The sequence below is a fragment of the Loxodonta africana genome, chromosome 4, assembly GCF_030014295.1.
Source record: "Loxodonta africana isolate mLoxAfr1 chromosome 4, mLoxAfr1.hap2, whole genome shotgun sequence".
Taxonomy (NCBI): domain Eukaryota; kingdom Metazoa; phylum Chordata; class Mammalia; order Proboscidea; family Elephantidae; genus Loxodonta; species Loxodonta africana.
The window spans coordinates 121333597-121351936 of NC_087345.1; the positions used below are offsets into that span (position 1 = coordinate 121333597).

Below are 18340 nucleotides of genomic sequence, written 5' to 3' on the forward strand. Positions count from 1 at the left end.
GAAGGGAGGGAGGGAGGGAGGGAGGGAAGGAAGGAAGGAAAGAAGGGAGGAAGAAAGGAAGGAAGGGAGGAAGGAAGGAAGGAAGGGAGGAAAGAAGGGAGGAAGAGAGGAAGGAAGGAAGGAAGGAAAGAAGGGAGGAAGAAAGGAAGGAAGGGAGGAAGGAAGGAAGGAAGGAAAGAAGGGAGGAAGGAAGGAAAGAAGGGAGGAAGGAAGGAAGGAAGGAAGGAAGGAAGGAAGGAAGGAAAGAAGGGAGGAAGAAAGGAAGGAAGGGAGGAAGGAAGGAAGGAAGGAAGGAAGGAAGGGAGGAAGAAAGGAAGGAAGGGAGGAAGGAAGGGAGGGAGGGAGGAAGGAAGGGAGGGAGGGAGGGAGGGAGGGAGGGAGGAAGGAAGGAAGGAAGGAAGGAAGGAAGGAAGGAAGGAAGGAAAATTTATGTAATTTCCAAGAGTCTAAAATTCTGAAAAAAAGTTGGCAGAACATTTTAGAGTCCAATTCTAGTCCATTGTATTCCAATGATACAATTAGATGGTTGGCATTGTTTATGTACAATAATTGTATAATAGAATATGGTGCCTGCAACTACAATGCTTGCCTAAACCCAGAAAGTTGAAATTAGAAATGTGGGAGAATTGAGTGTTAGCCCTTAAATGTATGCCACATAGGGTAAAAAAAAAAAAAAAGCTGTTTGAAGAATAGCTTTCACAAACACATTTACTAGTATAACAGGCCATAAACTATGCATCTTTCTTCCTTTATTTTAACTATGTGAAGCCACGAAAACAAATATGTTTCTTAAACTCACCTTCTCCTGAAGATGATTTGTCAAGCCATTGCCCTTAACTTTTGACAGCTTAATGAAGCCCTGAAAATAGAACTGGCCCACCTGCCCAAGGCCTAAAAGAAATTAGTTATAGGGCCAATGGAAATCAGGCAGTGTGTTAAAAAGAAACATCAGTCCCTTCCTTGGTTTTTGTGACAAGCTATGTCTATGTTCAAAATCTGAGAATATTTGCTAAAGGCACATGCTTGTCTTTTCTTAAGTAAAATGAAGAAATGGAATATGGTAGAAATGAATAAAATGGTTATAGTGATTCTGGAGATTGTACACAAATTATGGTGTTCACTTGTTCAATTATTTTGTATATGAAATAAATTTGAAAGTATTTAGCAAAGTAGCTTGGAAAATTGCCCAGGGCATATGTTATAATGCACTGAAAGAAAGATTCCGTTCCCTGCTGAGAAATAAACCGCAGTATTCAATGTTCTTAAAGTTTGCCCAGGGAAACAGTAATCCATGGAGAACTCTCAGATATACAAATCTCATTTAAATAGAATTGGGGAAGTGGGGGACAGAAAGTGTGAATCAATGAAAATCTAGTTATGAACATTTGATGGATAAAGACTATCCAAAATATAAAACAGTTCACACCCACAAACATTTAAGCACCCACAATGTTGGGGCCCTGGTGGCTCAGTGGTTAAGGCTTCAGCTGCTAATCAAAACATTGGCAGTTCAAATCCATCAGCAGCTCCTTGGAAACCCTGTGGGGCAGTTCTACTCTGTTCTGTATGGTTGGTATGAGACAGAATTGATTCCACAGCAATGGGTTTGGTTTTGGTTTGGTATATGTCAAGCAAGGAGCCCTGGTGGTGGAAATAGTTAAGCGCTCAGCTGCTAACCAAGAGGTTGGTGGTTCAAAACTACCCAGCGGCTCTCCAGGAGAAAGGCCTGGTGATCTGCTTCCATAAAGATTACAGCCAAAAAACCTATGGGGCAGTTCTACTCTGGTAGCTATGAGTTAGAATCAACTTGACAGCACTTAACGACAACATATGTCAAGCACTGTGTTAAGTATTGGTGATATAAAATACAGTCTTTGCCTTGAAGATATTTCCAGCCTTGAAAAAAAAAAACCTTAACAAAGCACAAGTGTTATAAATGAAATTATAAAAATATAACGCAAACTGTCATTGAATTCCCATTTTTATGGAGAAGCTGATTGCAATGGGAAGTAGGAAACAAAATTTAATTTTAGGATAATATAGACTTGAGAAAATTTGATGTTTATAGAATAAGAAGAAGGAGCTGCAAAACATATATGAGGCTTTTAGAATAACTTGGAATTATATCATTGTCTGTATCAATGAAGAATAGGAAAAAGGAAAGCAAAAGAACATAAGCTAAATAGAATTTTCTGAATATACTCTTCAGAGTTTTCCCATGAGGTGCTAGCAGTTTTTAAAGTACTCTTAGTGTACTTAAAGTATATTACCTTTTCGTAAAGGATCATCCGTATGCTAGTTATTGTCACTGAGATTTTTACTGTATAATCTATGTCACCCTGAATATATTTTAAGCAAAATATCTTAAAGAAATACTATATTGCCTATTGCCATTTTATGAAACTATTCTGCCTGGATCCATACAAGAAAATGATCAAAATAAGCAAATGTTTATCACGCCTATGACCCTAAAATCTTATGACTAAGAGCTATAAACTTTTCTAGCTAGATTTGTGATTATTGGTGGGTCTTACTGATGTAATTGTTTAGTTTTTCCCTTCACTGCAGCCAGATGGCTAGTCAAAAACATTTCAGTAACATTTCCTTTGATAAGTGTCTTTATGTAAGGTGCCACAATGAAATTATTGAATGGAGTTTTATTTACTTTTTTTTGTAATACTTGGGCTAGATAAATATGCCCTTGGGGAAAAGTGAGGCCCAGCTAATTTTGTCACACAATTTTTCTTCAGCCCCTGGCCATCTGGAAGTAGGGCTCTACAGAGTTGGTTTTGATACCTTACACCAAAGATCCACTTTGACTAGGACGGTGTCAAGCCTCAAGGGCCTCATGTTTCTTCACTGAATGATGAGGAAAATGATTGAGAATATCTTCTCTAATTAATCCCAAGTACTAAGAAATGTCTTTCATGTAGACCTGAAGCATGGATAAAGCAAGAGGCATTAATATGGAATTAAATTAACTGTAGAAGGGAAAAGACCACAGGTAAAGGAAGGCATGGAAAGGATAACTCATAGGTGACTAAATACAGATTCCAAATGATCTCCTTCTTCTAGACAAGTGACAATTTTGACTTAAAAAAATAAACTACTGGACAAGTACGAGATGTGGGAAGACCCAAATTAAAAACGGTCACAAAAGAGTACTGGTGGTTTAGTTTTCCACAAACTCAATATTAACCCTCAGTCATTAACCAGTAAGCAAGATACCCATGGGCTTAATTAAGCAAGGTACACATGGGCTTACTTGTGCTTACTTACTAATCTCTAGTGCACAACTTCACATGGGTTTCACCACATGTGCATGCCTTGCTTACTGGGTATTCTGTCCCTGCCACAGTGTGATATGGCTGGTTAGACATTTCAAATAAGGGTCTAAGGTGATAACTGTGGAGGCAAGTGATATGAAAATGAGTGGGCTTCCAGCAAGAAAGACCATGCACAATGGGCAGTTAGTAGCTTGTGTCTCCACCTGTTCCACCATATGTAATTGAATGAAATGAATCCCAAGGACATAACATCCCCATTACTTGGGACTATCCATCAGCGGTACTCCTTCATGTGGATTAGGTCTAGGGTCAGATGAAAATCTGGGTCCATTGTACCATGACTTGATCCTCAAAACCACCAATTATACTGCCTAATAACCTCAATCTGGGAGTAGGACTCCACTGACCAGAGTCACGTTCAGGTGTTCTAGTGAGTTACAGAGGAAGGACCATTAAGCTTCCTCATTGAAGTGAATTCTCCCCTTTGTCCAATGAATATAAGCGAGGGGCATCTGTAAAAAACCCAACAAGGTTTCTCAGCAGCCTCTACCTGGGGCCAGATTACCAGCTCAGAAAAGCTAGGAATTCTAGGGTCTCACATAAATTTATAATGTAGAGTCCATTTGAAGACTTGAAACAAAAATAGAGACCTCAGTCAACCTTTCTTAGGTCCTGTATGGGTCACCAACTCTTCTGTTCTCACATCCTGAGTATAGTAGTTTTTTCATTCCATTCTAAGATCACAGAAAACAGAACTTCATATTGCTAGGATGTTCCAAATATCTTCTAGCAATCAAAAAGTGGATTCAAGTTGCCCCCTGCAATCTTGTAGTTATTACATCAGAGTACAGTCACCACATAAGGAGAAAGGAGAGTTGTTTTCCTTAAAAGAAAAGAGAGTCTTCCATACTGGTAAATTTTTTTGGTCTAGCAGCCATAATACCAGTGACTATAACATATTCTCAACTTTGTACTCTGCACTGAAGTAAGCTCTGTTACTGCTAGAGGGTTTTGATGCATGAATCCTCCAAAACTCTGAAATTGAAAAATTTTAACTGGAATGCTGATGTGGGAGGTCAGAGAGTGAGACTGAGGAGACTGCCATTGGGAAATCAGAAGACGTATACTTACCAGCCACCACCTGTCTATCAATTTTTCATATTATGGTGGCTTGCATTTTGCTATGATGTTGAAAGCTATGCCACCAATATTTCAAATATCAACAGGGTCAACCATGGTGGGCATGTTTCAGCAAAGCTTCCAGACTAAGAGAAAGAAGAAAGGCCTAGTGATTTACTTACAAAAATTAGGCAATTAAAACCTTATGGACCAAAACAGAATATTGCCTGACTCACTTACTTTGAGCATGTCATCAGGAAGGATCAATGGCTGAAAGAAAACATTGCGCTTGATGAAGCAGAGGGTTAGCAACGGCAAATAAGAACCTTGGTGGGATGGATTGGCACAATAGCTACAGTGATGGTCTCAAACATGCTGCTGACTATGAGGGTAATGCAGGACTCGGCAACGTTTCATTCGGTTGTATTTAAAATTACCATGAATTGAAGTCAACACGTCCATCTATCAATCATCTATCTATCTATCAATCATCTATCATCTATCTATCTATCAATCATCTATCTATCTATCATCTCTCTCTCTTTTTCTGTCTATCATCTATCATCATCTATCTACCTATCCTCACCAACTCAGCATGAAGGCTTTTCTGCTGTGCTGTGCTTGAATCAGTTATTAATTGCCAGAGTCAAGGAATCTCAGCACACTCAGGGGACAATTTTGTTAATGTCCTGGATCATGGAAATGGAATCATGAGGGACATGGACTTCTAGAATATGTATTTAAAAATATCACTTGGAAAGTTAGAATGCCTGAGCTCTAATGTAGGTCAGATTTATTTAACATAACATGGTTTGTGTACAATTAGGAAAGGCCTGAGACTGAATATGTATGACATGCTGAGGGAGGGGGGCCAAAAATAGTATGTAGGGGTGAAGGCGAGCTTAAGAAGGAAAAGGAAAACAAAACAGAACACCCTCCAAGCTTACAGTCCAGGGAAGACCAAGTCCAAAAAAAAGGGAGAAAAATGTCTGAGGCCAAAAAATTTAAGGTGAGAAAAAAAAGAGAGAGAGATAGAGAAACAGAGATAAAGACAAAGCAAGAGAAAGGGAGAATCTGAGTAGAATAAAGAGAAAAGTAGGAGAGAACGGACAGATTTCTATAAGTGCTACATAGGTTACACGGTGAAAAAGGATTAAAGCCAAGCTTTTAGCTGATTTAAACAAATACAGTACAGAACCCAAACATTAATAACCACCATAATACATGTAAATAGAAGGATGTATTAACAATACAAGGGAACGTTGGGAATTTAGGGAGCAAGCTAGGACAAGTGGCTTCAAACATGCTAAGAGTTGACAAGGTATGATAAATTTGTTATGATTGCTTTAGGAAATAAAATTTGTCGCACTAGTTAAAAGAAAAAGAGAGTTTCCCAACAGAGTTTCTCATCAATGGTTCAGTTTCCGTCATGTCGTAGTAAATTTCTCATCCTTAGAATGGTTCAAGCAGAGCCAGGAGAGCCACCTCTCACTGACCTTACAGAAGACCTACTTTTTTTTTTTCTTTCAAATCTCAGGCTATGTGTCTTGTATAGCTCTAAAAAATTCCAATGATATGTACAGAAAAACTAATATGTCATTTCATCTTTAAAATCCTAGAGCACAACAATTTGTGTAGGTTTTTTGCAAAGGCCCAAACCCTACTTATCATGATGAATAGGCACTTTGTAATTATTTTCCTGACAGATGTCATTATTGGAAATTTTACAAATGCTATGTTTTATTTATTAATCTACTTTTACAAATGTTTTAATAAAAAAAATCACAATAAAACTGACTCAAGTTTATTACTCATCATGATATCCATCTTATGTATAGATAAAAGTCCTAATTGAATTTTTTTCTTTAATTAGTATATGTAGGATATGTCCAAAAAAGTAGATATTTTTAAAATTGTTAAATGTAAGGAATTTAAAATTTAATGAAGGGAAGCCATTCTATATTTATGATTTTCTGTTATTAGCATAAGGAGCCCTGGTGATATATAATGGTTAAGTGTTCGGCTGCTAACCAAGAGGATGGTGGTTCAAACCCACCAGCAGCTCCACAGCAGAAAGATGTGGCAATCTGCCGCGATAAGGATCACAGCTTTGGAAGCCCTATAGGGTCGTTCTACTCTGTCTATAGGGTTGTTATGAGTCAAAATTGGCACACTGTAACATCGACTTTATCAACATTTTTTTGTAACGGGAGAAAAAGAGAAAATTATTTTCAAATGATTTCTGTGGCTATTCACTTTGAATTTAGAAGTAAATTAGTAAGTAAGGTTGTGTCTTTTCAAATATTAAGGTTTTGCTCTACTCAGATTCCATTTTCACTGTATTAAAATTTAAATACCTTTAGCAACTTCATCCATATTTTTGCCGTGCTCTCATTTATTTTTTTTAACATTATTTAGAAATTTCGGTTGCATTTTGTTCACCCACACACTGCACTAAAATCTAGCTTTTAAAAAATTACATTTATGCAAATATTATTGCTACTTGGGGGGGGAGGCAACGAGTTGTTAAAAATATTTTTTAAGCATTGTGAGAAGTTATTTGTTGTTTTAGACAAACACACATATGCACAGTCTCACACACACACACACCCAGTTTTGCTATTATGTTGAGAAGCTCATAGGGAAATTACAAAATAACCTGGAATTGGTAAATGAGTCAAGTGGATGGCGTTATCAGTTAGCGCACATTGTCAAAGTGCCATGCTTTGGACTTTTACAATTGCACTTTAATTCTGCTTAAAGGAATTGTTCCTTTCCGCCCCCCCATTTGTAAGCCCACAGTCTCCTTCAAAAATAAAACTCTGCACTTGACATTTTCAGATTCCCCTTATTCCATTTCCATTAAAGACAAGTCTGACTTTGGGAGCACTAAGAATTTCAGAGAATTGAATTCCAGAGAGAAGGTCCTGCTGGAATAAAGTCTGCCTAACCAGGAACACAGAGGACAGCTTTTTCTCACCCCTGCTAATGAAGAGCTAGACTAATGTCCCCTCACGAGGTTTGCAGTAATACTCTCAAGGAAAATTCATTTGCAGAAGCTGCTGAGTTAACTCCAAAATCCCCCTTTCCCATGGCAAGTTGTCTACAAAGACAGTAAATTTAAGGGGTCATGATAATGGTGTCTCCCAAGACACTGACTAAAATGTTGCTAGTTCTCACACCCCATTTCAAATTCTCCTATGGATAGTTGATGGCAAAGCGTGTGTATCTCGAAGAGGTCACCTCCAAGAAGTTTATTCACAGCAACTAATACCCAAATTAGATGACTGTGGAAATAGAGACACTTTCCGGAGATTTTCCTTTCGGATACTATGAAAACAGGTGCAGTCATTGCATACTGCCATAAAATTAAAGACGTAAGACCTCATGTTACAGGTAAAGGCTGATAAATGAAATCCAAAGTATAAGCTCTTTAAGGAAAAGAAGTTTAGCTTTCTATAACACTTCCCACAACTTAGTAGGGCCTTTCATAAGGAAAGAAAATAAGGAAGGAGAGAAGGGGTGATAGGGTGGGGAGAAGGAAGGAAGGGAGGGACGGAGGGCTGAACAAATAAAAGAGTAAACAGAAAAGTTTATATTACAGCTAATCAAGCAAAAAAGTCACAAAAAATGTTTTCTGTCCTTGTGCATTAGGGTTTTATTTTCAGTTATTTGATAATGTTCCTGAAGTTTCTCCTAATAACTGTATTAGAGGGCTAAAATACAAAGAAATATTCTGTATATGAGAGGAAATTGAACTAAAGCAATCTCTATTGTTGGCTGTGAAGGATTTTTTTGATTTTTTTCCCTTGCTGAGTAAACTGTTATCAGTGGGAGGTCAATTTACAGCCTCTTTAAGATGGATAAATCCAACGATTTTTCTTTATTTCTCTTATATTTTAAACCTGCTTTAGAATAGTGAGAAAAAACTTCATATACTAACTTCAAGAATGATTTCTCTAAAGAGGATACTTTATGCTCAGAAGTAGAACTCACAGTGATACTCATTTTCTAGGGACTGGTTTGTGACTCTGTGCAACACCAGCTCTTTTAATAGCCACAGGAAGAATTAGTTAAAAATTGACTTTGAATGTAATTCATTTGTTACAAAGTAGTCTTTTACCCCCTGCTCTTCTCTTTCACTGGCATCTACATTTTCCTGTCTAGTCCTTTGTTAAAAAATGAACTGCACAGCAAAAGTATGTGAGGATAAGGATTTCTGAATACCATCATGCACACCATGGTGTTCCCAGCACTTAGCCATTAATGCATTACTGCTCTCCTGTGCTAGATAAGGAATGGGAGAGACTGAGGAGCAGCTGGCTAAGGAAAGCCCCAGGGATGAACTCCCAGAGACATTTACTTGGAAACAAGAAAGCAGTAAACTTCATCATGTCTCATCTCCTTTGGGCTCCCCACCTATAACTCCCTGGACTTGTTGCTGGATATGCCACTAAATCCTGGGCCACTGTGCACAGAGTTGGTGCAGCTAACAGTGAAAGGAAAATGTTTTCCTTATTTATCTGCTGGAAGTTAAATTAGTGATCGTTTGAGACAAATACCTTACAGAGCTAAACTAAACCCACTGCCATTGAGTGGATTCCAACACACAGAGACCCTATAGGACAAGTTAGAAATGCCCCACAGGGTTTCCAAGGTTGAAATCTTTATGCAAGCAGACTGGCACATCTTTCTCCCAAGGAGAGGCTGGTGGGTTTGAACCATCGACCTTTTGGTTAGCAGCCTAGCTCTTAAGCCACTGTGCCACCAGGGCTCCTTTTTACAGAGCGAATTATAAGATTTGAATTGGGCAAAATGGGTTTAGATCCAGTTGTTACTTCCTATCTGTTTTTAAATATCCAATATCTATTTACTCTCTTCCTTCTTTCTAAAATTCCACCATAAATACCAAGAAAGGGGATTGTGCCTTAATGTACAATTAAATCAGAGTTAAGATCTTTCAAGCTTCTTTTCAAGTTAGCACTTAAAAGGCCTTTGCTACTGGTAAAAGAAACTGAAAGCATCAATGGAGAATAGAGAAGGAAAGCTTTTGAGTCACTGCAATATTTTACTTTCATAAATGAGCTGTGTAACTTTTTTTCCTCTGAATCCGCCATAAGCAAATCCTAGGAATATGGAACAAACTGGGCATTGGTCAAATACAATATATTTTCCACTCAAATCACCCAAGTTCCCCAGCATTCATAAAATAAGAGGATATCCATGGTTGGCCTCTTAGTTTAGACAAGTCAAGAATTTCTACCAATAGAGCAGGGTCTTCGTAACTTCAGTGGTTAATAAGGATTAACCATTTCCTGTTTCATCTGGTGGCTCTCATGGCACAGTGGTTCAGAGCTTAGCTCCTAACCAAAAGGTTGATGGTTCGAACATCGAAATCATCCAGCAACTCCTTGGAAACACTGTGGTGCTGTTCTACTCTGTCCTATAGGGTCATTGAGTCAGAATCTACTCCACAGCAATTTTTTTTTAATATGCATATTATTCTTGGCCCTGATTACTAGGTAAAAAAGTATAATGTAGAGTGAAAACAACCTGCCATTCAAGGACTTTTGTAAGAGAGAAAAAATATTAGCAAGAAAAGAAAGTTGGAAGATAAAAAACAGCTAAATGTTGCCTCTAACGTTTGTTTGTAATTGGATGTTCGTTTTACTCACAAAAGTAGTTGAAGTTTTAATCCCAAGTTAGCAAAATAAACATCCTTAAAAGTTATTTTCTACTTGTATCTTCCTTCTTAGGAGAGTCTGGTACAGTAAAAATTCCTTTTGCTTCAGCCAATAAATAGAATACACATCTTTTTAAGAGAAAGTAAAATTAATACTTTTAGTACTATTGTATACAGGTATTTATCAGTAAATATATATTTAGTATATAAACCCACAAGTTTATCCAGAAGGAAAAAGTATTAACTTGGATAATACATTTGAATACCCTCAGAAAGTATAGTATATCAGAGTTTTTCATGAACTTAGAAAGCTAAATTTCAGTTATATAAAGGATCTAAGTTCTTTAAGAATAATATCTTGGACCAAAAAAAAAAAACAAAACAAAACAGAACAGTAATTTGAAGTTGAACCTTATAAGTATTGGTGGGGCAGATGTTACTGGTAGAATAAAATTACAATTCATGTTACTGATATTTACTCAAAATACATATATGTAGTATTCCATTCAGATAAATATATTTAAAATTCTAGCTGTAATTAATTGAAAGACATTCTATTTAATTATTTGTGTTGTTATTTTTAGATTTATAGAATCTTAAATTCTGCTTATGACTAAATGAAGCAGCATGCATGATAAGCATTGTATTTTGTACAAAAAAAGTCCCAAATATAAACCACACCACATCCAATATTCATTATTTTAACATCTTTTAATCTACTGTATTAACTCAAAATGATGATTGTGTCAGTAAAAAAAAAAAAAAAAAGTGTACCTTTAAGAAAGGAGAAAACTTTAGAACCTTAAAGTCCACCTGTAAATTGATTAATCCAAATGGATATTTACAGCTTTAGTCTTCCTGTGAAGCTCTAAATCCACACTTCCAGTTTCCTTCTGGGCTTTCCAAATTGATGCTCCATTTTATTTATAGACAAACAATACATGCAAGAGCAAACCCAGAATCTTCTCAATGTATCCTTTTGACTATTGTGGTAGGTCAAATTAACCAAAACTAATAACCCAAATATTCATATATTGAAAAAATGGAGAATACAACATTAAAAGGGAGGAAATAACTGATACACGCAAGAACATGGAGAACCTCAAAAACATTTTACTTAGTGTAAGAATCCAGACCTCTTTTGATATGATTCCTTTTTACATGAAGTTCTCACAAGCAAAATCAGTCAAGAACGAGAGTAGTAAAATATGTGGTTGCCAGGGGTGAGGAGTGGCAGGGATTGAGTGCAAAGGGACATGAGGAAACTTTTTAGGGTTATAAAAATATTCTATATCTTAATTGCTCATGGTAGTGTGTCCGAGTGGTCCAAGGCGCTGGATTGAGGTTCCAGTATCTGCGGAGGCGTGAGTTCGAATCCCACTGCTGCCAACTCTATGGAAACCCTGTGGGTGTAGTGGTTAAGAGCTACAGCACAAACCAAAAGGTCAGCAGTTCGAGTCTACCAGGTGCTCCTTGGAAACCCTATGGGGCAGTTCTACCTTCTCTTATAGGCTCACTATGAGTTGGAATCAACTCAACGACAATATGCTTGGAAACCCTGGTGGTGTAGTGGTTAAGTGCTACGGCTGCTAACCAAAAGGCCGGCAATTCGAATCCGCCAGGCGCTCCGTGGAAACTCTACGGGGCAGTTCTACTCTGCCCTATATGGTTGCTATGAGTCTGAATCGACTCCACAGCAGTGGATTTGGTTATATCTTAATTGGGGTGGTGGTTACATGGATACAAACAATGGTCAAAACTCCTCAAAATGAACACTTAAAATGCCTGCATTTTATCACATGCAAATTTCATCTCAATAAAGTTGAATAAGAATATACATGCAAACATGATGATTAAACTCACTTTTGCATCCAAAACGAGAGTGGAATAAGTTGCCTTTCCAGAAGTTACCATTTCACCCTGGATATTTTTCTGAAACCTCAGAGAAGTATGGACATCTCTCTGCCTCTCAAACCTAATATGTTCTATTCACTAATAAAATAACCTCCTTCTCTTTTTATATTCTCTATCTTGATTTGATATCACCCCCCTTATAGCCATTTGTTGCATGAAAGTTTTACATGATACATTGAACCAGAGGACCATGGCCAGGTGTTGGCAAAAAGTACTCTTGTAGACGGAAAGTCCAACCAGGGCACCTCTACAGAACTTCTGTTTCTATAATAGAATAAATAACTATTGCTTTTCTAGTTAATGGAAACCCTGGTGGCATAGGGGTTAAGTGCTATGGCTACTAACCAAGAGCTCGGCAGTTCAAATCCTCCAGGCGCTCCCTGGAAACTCTATGGTGCGGTTCTACTCTGTCCTATAGGGTTGCTATGAGTCAGAATCGACTCGACGGCAGTGGGTTTGGTTTTTGGTTCTAGTTAATACTAGATAAGCACTACAAACCACTGCTTTGTTGCCTAACAGATTTCTTCTGAGTCCTCTAGGATTCTCTGTATCATCAGTGGGACATGAAGCTTCTCTTTTTCAGGTCATCAGCTCCAATATGTTGACCTTATTCTATACTCAGCTGACCTCCCTTATGAGAAAGAGGCAGGTTTGGTGTATTAGTTTTCTCTTGGTGCTGTAACAAACTACCACAAATTTAGGAGCTTAAAACTACTCTATTATCTCATAGTTCTCTGTTAGAAGTACAGCTATTGCATAGTTCAACTGGTTTCTCTGCCTAGAATCTAACTCAACGGCCATCAAGATGTCTACAGGCAATATTCCTTTCTAGAGGCTCTAGGGGAGAATCTGTCTTCAGGCTCATTTAGGTTGTTGGAAGAATTTAGTTCATGCAGCTGTAGGACTGAGGATCCCATTTCCTCCTGGCTATCACCCAGTGGCTTTTCTTAGCTTCTATAAGCAACCTGCATTCCCCAGCTGGTGGATCACCTCAAAACCACCACAGCAGGTTGTGTTCTTCTCATGCTTCCATTTTTGCTGACCTCACCTTCTGCATCATCTTTTCTGCCTTCTCTCCCCCACATCTCACTGACTGACTCTTCAACCTTCTGCTTTTAAGGGCTCAGGTGAGATTACACAGTGCATGCTCAGATAATTCAGAATAATCTCTTCATTTTAAATCTAGGTGATTAGTAATCTGAATTCCATCTGCAAATTCTTCCATATCTACATGAATGTTTGATTGAATAATCTTGGGGCAGGACTTTGCAGGAGAGGGAGTATCATTAGAATTCTACCCACCCCATCTGGATTCATAATTCCTTACAAATCTCTTCGAGTGTTCTCTGATCAGTACTCATCAAAATCACCAAAGTTGTTTTTTCTATTACTGCTAATACTTTGACCTCATTGTCTTTGCTCCTCAGAGTTTCTTAGTAGGTAGTAAAGAGTTGTCACGGCATACAAAATTACTGTATATGACTTCATAGTCTTAAACCTGCCATTGGATTCATGTGTAGAGAACAGAAATGGAGTATATCAGTCTTTCAATCTTGACCACTCTTCCTTTTCACGTGGTCACATCTTTACCCACATTCTTTATCTCACAAAACTAGCTCTCGGTAGAAGAGGGAGAAATCAATACCTTAGTGTTTATGTTTGATTGAATTGTAATATATTAGGGTTATACTTATGGGAGTGACAAATTTACTACTCTAGTATATTCCATGACCTTCACCATCTTTCTCTGTCCTTCCTCATTTTTTTGTATTTACAAAAAATTATGAATTCTGAGAATGTGAAGAAAAGGTCAAGTTTGAATGTTATTAAGATAAAAGCTTACCAGGTATGATCTGGACACTACACAGACGCTAACAGGGAGATTTGTCTATGGAAAGGTGGACCCAAATGAACTGAGGACAGACCTTTCAATGTAACATTCACATGTCAGAATCACAGGACCCAATCTAATGCTGACAATCTCTAAGCAGTTTCTTTCTTTTTTTTAAAGTCCCTGGCCCTAATCTCTGCCAATGCTAGCATTCAAACTGCATGGACAAGGAAAGGGAAAAATTAAAGAACTAGATACATAGATGGAAGAAAGAAAAAACACTTACCCAGGGCATCTCAGAACAAATCACGGTCTTTGACATCTACAATCCCATTTCTACATGTCCTAATGATACAAAGAATGCTTTTTATGTTGCCCTAGGCACTGTTATCCTTTTACTACCCTAATGGGAATACTCAGCATGTAACATAATCAAGATCATACCAATTATTATATATTCCCTGAAGATTTTCATGCCTGGTCTTATTGGAATAGCTTTGTTTTGTCACACCACCAGGTACAAATATGAAAGACAAAAAAAAAAAAAAGAAAGAAAGAAAAATCAGTACTCAGTTGCCATCTTTGAAATGAGCTAATTATTTATATTTTATTCTACTAAGATTATTTTTTAATTTTTTTAGTTATAGAATATATTGTCTGTATACATGAGTCCAGTGTGTGTATATTCTTACATTATAAACTTTTAAAACCTAAGAACTCTCTGCATAATTTATTGTTGAGTATCTAGTTGGGTGCCATGCCCAAAGAAGTATTTGAAAAGTTTTATAATGCCCATGATATTCAAAATCATTAAACCAAGAAGAGTTTGGTATAACGAACTAACAATGACTTGAATTTTGAAGCTAAATAATCCTATTCCTCATTCTATTACTCTTTGACCTTAAACTAATCTCTTGTATCTGCAATATGGACATCCTAATAATTTTTCAAGAACAGTTAATAAATTATTGGTTATTCTTATTTCATCACAAAATGAAGAACAGATATATACTACCAAATCAAGGGTGTCATAGAGGAGTGTGCCCTCTTAAAATAACCCTCATATATTATTTGGCTCATTTCAGCATTACTGCTTCACAAAATAACAAAAAGAAAAAAAATATATATCAGAATCAGGCAAAACATGTATGGAACAAAATTAAGAGTCTTGAGTGGAGTTGGTGGATATAAAATACCTGTATAATTTGATTAGGACTTGAAATAATATTCTCTACATTTTACCTTTTAAAACTAAAATGTAGATCCAATTTAATTCAGCAACTCCATTTCCTCCCAATGCTATTTCCATTGTTATGAAGTTTATCTGAGTTAAAAAGTGTATGTAGCTGAGAAACTGTGCTTGTTCTAAAAAGAGCCCTTTGGGATAAAAATGCTTCACAACGTGTAAAATATTATCATTCATTTTTTGCCATTTTGGCTTGGGATTTTTCCATCACTTTTGAATTGTCTTTCTTGCTTCTCAAGATTTCTCTGCTCTGACAATAAGAAAGGGTGGTCCCCTGGGTAAAATTCAGACAGACCACATGGCTTGACAATTTGAACTTACTCTTTGCCTTTCAACTTCTCCTTCCACCTGTCTCTTTTTCTAGAATCCCTAGAGATGCACAAATTTTACCTCACTATTGAAGATGAGTTTGGAGAAAAAATGGAAAAAGTGCTTTTCACATATAGTTGGACATAATCAAATTATACCAGTGAAACCTGATGAGAGATTAAAAAAAATGTTAAGAGATAAATCTTAATGCTGCTTTATCTGGAAGAAATTTATATGGATACATAAAACTTCCCACTATTATTCTACATTATTCCTACTATATTTCTACACTTAGAAATTAGTGTAGTTGATACAGAGGCTCAAAAATCACCGTGAAGGAAAATATTCCTTGTCCTCACTTTACTAGTATTCATTCCCTTTTTCATTGGAAGCAAAAACATAGTTGGAGTATCAGGTTCAATATTTTGATAAGAGTTGGAGAGCATTTATCACCTGAAGCAAATAATGGACTAATTTTCTAAGGTCCAGTTTCAGACTTAGACGTAATTCAGTATCCTGTAAGTCAGTGTAAGTGTAATGAAGGCAGTTCTTATATCATCATCATCTAACCTTTACTGGGTACTTTCTTTATGTCAGCTGCTATTTCTAATGCTCTGAATCTACTAACTCATTAAACTAAACAACACAGGCTTCTATATTAATGCTTATATTACCATCCCTTTTCTTCTGGCCTCTCTTTATACAGTCACTTTGAATGCTCTTATCTAAATCCATAGCTTCTCTAAACATTTATACATTGACACGATATTTAATTCTAGTTCAGACAATGTTTCCAAACTACAAGTTTTCTATCAAACTATCTACTGAAACATCTCCATCTGATTGGCACACTGGCACTCCCCAGATCAAAGTATTTCCCCAGCCTTTGAAATTATTGTCTAGATTGTATGGGCAACACACAAGTAATCACCCAAACAATAATTCTTTTAGTCATCCCACATATCTCCCTGTCTTTTACTTTTAACACTAAAATTCTTTAATTCTAATCAGTTCAACTTAATGCCATATCTTTTGTTTATCCTTGATTGCCCACTCTTACTGTAAAAAGTTTTAAGCAAATACTTATCCTTCTGCTCCCTATGAGAATTATTATTCAGTGACTAAGAATGCAAACTACGGATTCAATCATATGTGGACCCAAACCCCATTTCCGTCAATGGCGAGCTCTGTCACCTTGGACAAAATTGCTTAACTTCTATAGCAGAAGTGTAGAAAATCTTTATGAGTCTGAGAAGATGTAGGAAAAAGCCAGAAAAAAAAGCCATGAAAATGGGTGGCAAACAAGAGACATCAAATGAGATGTTAAAGTAATTCCAAATATATCAATAAGAAAATAAATGTAGAGGATTAAATTTAGTTTTAAAAAAAATAAGGCTCCATTTAAAAAGTCATGCATATGTTGCTTAAAAGAGGCACACTTGGACTAGAATGAAACAGAAACGGATATAAAAACATACAAAATGAAATATCAACTATAACAGGCCAATGCATCAGTATAATACCATTACAAAACCATAAATCATAAGTGGAAATTATATCCTTGTATCTCCTTGCTTTGTATGTAAGCAAGTCTAGATACTCAATTAAAAGTATCTTACATACCACAGGGAAAGCATAGGCTTATATTACTAGAACATTCAGTCATGCAATTGGTCTAGACATTGCTGTATTCAAGGGTTTAAATGATGGGGTCATTCTATCTTTTTGCTCAATTACCCCCTTCATGTTGCATTAATTCAGCATACAGATTATGTCCATTTGGCAGGAGAGGTATTTTACCCACTCATTAGCAGGTAAAAAGGAAACTTCTCTCTTTACTTGTCCACATCTGGGACAGACTCTGAACTTCCCAGGGGGAAATTTATGTATTATTCTTGGCTGAGGTACATGCGCAACTGGTTGACCATAAATGAAAAAGATCACAAACCTTTGTAAGTGTGGGTATAATATATGGAGTTAAAGGATACCTGTACATTCCAGTGAAAGATAGTAGGCAGCATTAAATGAAAGAAAAGGCAAAATGAGGAGAAAATTGTAGTAAATAAAATGAGGCATGAAAGTCTACAAGATATACCAGATGTTATGAATGAATAAAAAACTTATCTGACAAAAAAATAGTGTAAATACTTTAATATTCTAAGAGCATGTTAACATTCTCAGTAGAATAAAATGCTTTAATCCCTTTAAAAGAATCTTCATACAATTGTTATGCTAACTTTTTACTATTTTTAATATCTTAAAGCAGATTGCAAGGAATAGAAGCTTTCAAATAAAGTAGAAATTAAATGGTGTCCTAGCCTAAAGTCACAACAAAGTTATCGTAAAGCAAAAAGAAAGGTTTCATTCGGTACCTCTTCAGAGGCAAAAGTGGGAAATGGACAAGCATCCGGCCAGAGCCATGCCTGCCCGAGTATGAAGAATGTTACAGAATCATCAGTATATATTAATATTACAATTGGGTAAAATCACAGATTGACTAAAAACTGTTAAATCACTGTGATTGAATTGTCTTTCTTAATAACCATTGGTACAAGTTTCAGTGATGACATTCAGATGGGTCTTCATTGGTCCAACAAATCTTACTATTTACTAAAAGCTAACAGAAAAAGATAAGAGTAGAAAATACGTGGGTCTTTTGTGCTCTAAGATTTGTTTATGTGGAAGTTTCCTTAAAAGATCTTTTCCAACATTGTCTTAGCTATTGTCTTTATCTTCAGGGCCTGGTTGATGTGTCCTTGTGAGTCCAGCTCCAGCTGGATCACATCCTTTGTACTCAAGGACAAGGTATAATGACTCCAATTTTAACTCCTAAATTACTTCTTCCTTTTGATCAAGCGTTCAAGATAACATATGAGTGATCAAAACCTGGGTTTAGGCTCCTAGTTGACTGCCATGGTAGGCTCTTTAAACTCATGGGCTGATTTTTCACT

At 36.7% G+C, this 18340-nt stretch overlaps 1 non-coding gene across 1 annotated transcript; it reads left to right on the forward strand.

The window, feature by feature from the left end:
- The first annotated feature begins 11396 nt into the window (after positions 1-11396).
- Positions 11397-11478, forward strand: TRNAL-GAG (transfer RNA leucine (anticodon GAG)). Its single transcript has one exon. It is a non-coding gene; the product is annotated as a tRNA-Leu (tRNA).
- The last annotated feature ends 6862 nt before the right edge of the window (positions 11479-18340 follow it).